This window comes from Dermochelys coriacea, chromosome 1, assembly GCF_009764565.3.
Source record: "Dermochelys coriacea isolate rDerCor1 chromosome 1, rDerCor1.pri.v4, whole genome shotgun sequence".
Classification (NCBI taxonomy): domain Eukaryota; kingdom Metazoa; phylum Chordata; order Testudines; family Dermochelyidae; genus Dermochelys; species Dermochelys coriacea.
In genome coordinates, this window is record NC_050068.2 from 329,828,605 (window position 1) to 329,834,604 (window position 6,000).

A 6,000-nucleotide genomic window follows, 5' to 3' on the forward strand; every position below is an offset into this window, starting at 1 on the left:
AAAGTAAAGTGTAACTTCAAAAAGTACTGATTATTCAGCTGCGTAGGACACAATCAAATTGATCTACATTTCATATATTTCTACACACACGAGTAAACTTCTATACAGATAGTTGATGTTCTAAAAATAGGAAACTGATACACACAGAGAGACAATAAATGGACAGAGTGTACCACCCACTAGACAAGGGTCAACAGTCCATTACAATTTCAAAAGATGCTTGAATGAATGAATGAATTTTACAAGAAATGTCAGACAAGTATCTCAAAAATTTACGGTGACTTTTTTCTGGTATGCAGTGTTGTAAATGTGTCGAGACAAGTGGTAAGGTAATATCTTTTATTATTTTGCGAGGCACTAAGGCTATGTCTGCACTAGCACTTTTGTTGATAAAGATTATGTCGGTCAGGGTTTGAAAAAAAAAAAAACACACCCTTGACCAACAAAAGTGTCTCTGACAAAAGCGCCGGTATGGACAGCGCTATGTCGGTGGGAGATGCTCTCCTGCCAACATAGCTACCGCTGCTTGTTAGGGGTGATTTAATTATGCTGGCAGGAGCGCTCTCTCTTGCCAGCATAGTGTGGCTACACGGGAGATCTTACAGTGGCACAGCTGCAGCAGTACAGCTGTGCTGCTGTAAGGTCTGTAGTGTAGACATAGCCTAAAAATCATGGACTGAATAGACACTGGATTTATAGCTTATTACAACAATCTATAATCCACTAAACCCCTCCAGCTGCCTCCCACCTTGCCCCCCCATCTACCCCCAGTGACTGGAGGGGTATTAACAGGCCATTTCACCTTGGGTGGTCCCTTGATATGTGTTAACTGCTTATGGTAAACCATCTGTTCCATCTTGTATTTAGCTATGACACTGAGTACATTTCCCAGACATGAAGAAAAGTGTGTCTCTCTCTCACCTACAGAAGTTGGTCCAGTAAATGATATTACCTTGCCTACCTCGTCCCTCTATTTCTTAGTACTCATGCAAATAAGGATGTTGAATCTGTCTGAAACTGGAATGAGCAATTGAAAAAATGGGCCTATAATTAGTCCTGTAAATAAATTTAACATATACTGTGACTTAGGAAGAGAGCTGTACTTATTTGCTCCAATTACATGGTGGGAGAGCATCTACAAACTTTGCAGTCTTCTAAATTCCCACACTTTTACTAATTTGCAAGTAGTCCTACTATTTACAGGTTTCATAGTAGCAGCCGTGTTAGTCTGTATTCGCAAAAAGAAAAGGAGTACTTGTGGCACCTTAGAGACTAACAAATTTATTTGAGCATAAGCTTTTGTGAGCTACAGCTCACTTCATCGGATGCATTTGGTGGAAAAAACAGAGGAGAGATTTATATACACACACACAGAGAACATGAAACAATGGGTTTATCATACACACTGTAAGGAGAGTGATCACTTAAGATAAGCCATCACCAGCAGCAGGGGGGGGGTAACCTTTCATGGTGACAAGCAAGGTAGGCTAATTCCAGCCGTTAACAAGAATATCAGAGGAACAGTGGGGGGTGGGGTGGGAGGGAGAAATACCATGGGGAAATAGTTTTACTTTGTGTAATGACTCATCCATTCCCAGTCTCTATTCAAGCCTAAGTTAATTGTATCCAGTTTGCAAATTAATTCCTATATAATTCCTAAATAATTAAAGCCTACCTTGCTTGTCACCATGAAAGGTTTTCCTCCTCCCCCCCCCCCCCCCCCCGCTGCTGGTGATGGCTTATCTTAAGTGATCACTCTCCTTACAGTGTGTATGATAAACCCATTGTTTCATGTTCTCTCTGTGTGTGTGTGTATGTAAATCTCTCCTCTGTTTTTTCCACCAAATGCATCCGATGAAGTGAGCTGTAGCTCACAAAAGCTTATGCTCTAATAAATTTGTTAGTCTCTAAGGTGCCACAAGTACTCCTTTTCTTTCTACTATTTACAGAAGACTTGTATATAGGCCGATCTGTGCCCTTGCCCTGGGTGAGAGTATGCATGTATTCATACTTCAAGTTCTATGAATTTTTGTTGGAAAAACAAGTTGGCAATTGAAAGGGCAAACTTGTATTATCTATCTAGATTCTTCTGTGGACCCCACTATAGAATGTTTTGGGGGGTTTTTTCTTGGAAATGAGTCTCCATTGCCAGTGCAGATTACTATAGGTAAATGCAGGTATTTTGTAGGTTTATATTTTCAAAAAAATTGGAGGAAATGCATCTTGAGAGCCACAACAGGTGCAGTTGGCACTTTGTGCAGATTCCACTGGGTATACAACAGGCTTTACGGGAAAGGAAGGAAAGCTTTGTAAAATCCTTCATTGTGCTGATTCCTGCTGGCCACACATTTTCTTTACTTCAGGAATTGAATTAATTTATTCTGTGCACTCACATATGCCAATCCAGAAGTGAAGGTTGACTTTCATTCTAGCCAGCAGTAAACTACAACTGTTTAGGTATTTATATTGTGCCTATCTCCAGGATATGCATTGATTCTGAGGCCAGAAGGGACCATTGTGATCATCCAGTTTGATCTTCTATATACCACAAGCCACAGAACTTCCTCAAAAATAATTCCTAGAAAATACCTTTTTAGAAAAAACATCCAATATTGATTTAATAATTATCAGTGATGGAGAATCCATCTATGACCCTTGGTAAATTGTTCCAGTGGTTAATTTCTCTCACCATTACAAATGTTCGCCTTATTTCCAATCTGCATTTGTCTAGCTTCAGCATCCAGCCATTGGATTGTGTTATACCTTTCTTTGCTACATTGAAAAGCCCATTGTTCAATATTTGTTACCAGAGTAGGTACTTGGAGACTGTTACCAAGTCACCCCTTAACCTTCTCTTTAAGTTACATAGATTCCACTCCTTGAGGCTATCACTGTAAGACATGTTTTTGAATCCTTTAAACATTCTCATGACTCTTCTCTGAATCCTCTCCAATTGATCAACATCCTTCTTGAATTGTGTGCACCCCAGAACTGCACACTATTCCAGCAGTAGACACACCACTGCCAAATACAAAAGTAAAATAACCTCTCTACTTCTACTTGAGACTCCCATATGTATGCATCCCAGGATTGCATTAGCTCTTTTGGCCACTGTCATACTGGATGCTCAAGTTCAGCTGATTATCCACCACCATCCCTAAATCTTTTTCAAAGTCACTGCTTCCCAGGATAGAGTCCCCCTACTTGTAAGAATGGAAGAACATCTGGATTGTGAGGGATCAGCTGTTGTGACCTGCACAGGAGGTGCCATGTTTGTCTTTCTCCCAGAGGATAGAAATGACTTCGTCTATATGAAGAGGAAGCTGGTCTCCCTACTGGAAGAAAAGTTTAAAGGAGTGGAGCCCAAAGTATCAACACTGCACTGTATCAGAGAAAATGAAGACTTTCTGGAAAGAAGTCAGGATTTGATACTGTGGGCACAGCATGCTGAAGAATCTGAAAGGGCAGTGCAGGAGGGACTGAAGAACAGGGAAGAAAACTGGCAGTGTGTGACCTCCAAGAGGAGAGGAGAACCAGTATCCTCCAATACAGATAGAGGTAAGCAACTGCTTTCAGGCTCTCAGCACAGATACTACTTCTGAGAATGCCTTGGAGGAGTCATCTGACAATGAGGTGATGTTCCAGGAAAGAAGATTACTATGCTTGGATGGGCTCCATCTATCAAATATTGGGAAAAGCATGTTTGGTCATTGTCTGGCTAACCTGATAAGGAGAGCTTGAAACTAGTCTTATGGGATGGATGGTGACAAAAATCCGGATGCTGTGCATCTAGGCTCAAGTAATGAAGACAAGGAGAAGGGGCTACATTCTGGAAAAGAGATTAGAAGACACAACTGTATTAAAAAGTAAAAAAGGAAAACAATAGGGCAGTATGAAAAATATCTTTGATGCTGTATCCCAATGCAAGAAACATGGGGAACAAGCAAGGTGCCTTGGAAGTCATGGTATATGAAGAAAATTGATTTAACTGGCATTACTGAGACTTGGCAGGACTGCTCCCAGAATTGGAGTGCCAGCATTGAGGGATATAGCTGGTTCTGGATAGATAGGTATGGGGGAAAAGGAGGAAGCATTGTGCTGTAGATCGGGAATGTATACACTTGCTCCAAAGTCCAAGAGGCAGTGAGCAGCAGACCGACTGAGAATATCTGGGTGAGGCTAAAAAGGGAAAAGAACAGTAGCGATATTATGGTGGTGGTCTGTTATAGATCACCAAATCAAGACAACGAAGTGGATGAGGCATTCTTCAAGCAGGTAACAAGAGTAGCTAACATATGAGCTAGTATTAATGGGGGATTTTAATTTCTCTGATAATTGTTGGAAAACTATTACAACAAAACATATGTCCTGCAAGTTCTTAGTATGTGGAAGGGACAAGTTTCCGATTCAGAAAGTTGAGGAAACAACTAAGGGGTCATCCATTTTGGATTGAATTTTGACCAACAGGGATGAATTAGTTGTAAACGTAAAGGTGGTCAGGAACTTGGGAGGAAGTCATGATCTGATAAAATTCACGATCCTATGAAAAGGAGGACATGAAAACAACAAAACAAGAACACTGGACTTCAAAAAGGCAGATTTAAACCAACTCAGCGAAATAGTGGGCAAGGTCCCATGGAGAGGCCAATTAGGAAGAAAAGGAGTCGAAGGGGGCTGACAGTTCCTAAAAGATGTAATATTAGAGGCTCAACATCAAGCTATTCCTATGCAGAGGAAAGATAAGAAGAGTCACAGGAGACCAATATGGTTGCACAAGGAGCTTTTTAGATATCTAAACACCAAAAGGGATACATACAAGAAAAGGAAGGAGGGACATGTCATTAGGGATGTATTTACGAGAATAGCACAAGTGTGTAGGGACAAAATCAGGAAAGCTGAGGCAAGGAATGTGATATAACTTGCAGCAAATATTAGTGACAAGAAGAAGAAGGGGTTCTACAAATATGTCAGACCAAAAAGATCAGGGATGGTGTGAGCCCGCTGCTCAGTGGAAGAGATGAGCAGGTAATGGAAGATAAGACAGTGTAGCGGCTCAATGCCTATTTTGCTTCAGTCTTCTCAAAATGTGTGACTGGACGACTAGCAAAGTAATCATAGACAATAAGGGAAAGGGATGCAGATCATTTAAAGAACACGTCGAGATCTTCTGGCTAATCTGAATGAATTCAAGTCAGGGGCCTGATGCTATTCTCCCTAAGGTGCTGAAGGAATCAGCTGAAGAAATCTTGGAGCTACTGCCAAAAATATTTGCACACTCATGGATGACAGGAGAATGGCTAACGTAGTGCCCATCTTTAAAATGCGGAAAAAAGAGGAACTGGGGAACTATAGGGGAACTACCAGTCAGCCTTACCTCGATACCAGGGAAGCTACTAGAGCAATATATAAAATATTCCATTTGCAAATACCTAGAGGATGAAGGGATTGTCACTATCAGCCAGGATTGATTTACCAAGAACAAATCATGCCAAATCAAGGTAACTGGTTTGGTGGATATGGGGAATGCGGTGGCCATAAGATACTTGGACTTTAGCAAGGCTTTTGACAGTCCCACATGACATTCGCATAAGTAAGCTGGAGAGATGTGGGCTCGACACAACTACTATTAAGTGGATACATATTTGGATAAACAACCACAAACAAAGGATAACTATTAATGGAATGATGTCAGATTAGAGGGCGGTCTCAAGTGGGATTCCACAGGGATCTGTTCTGGGTCCAGTGTTATTTAACATCTTTATTAATTACCTGAATGTAGGAATAGAGAGCATATTGATCAAATTTGTAGATGACCCACAGCAGAGGAGATGGGGGATTGCACGCTTTGGAGGATAGAACTAAAATTCAAAGGGATCTTGATAAATTGGAGAATTGGGCTACACAAAAACAACAACAAAACAAATGTAAGGTGCTACACTTAGGGAAGAAAAACCAAATGAACAAATACAGAATGGGGGATAACGGGCTTGACATCAGCAC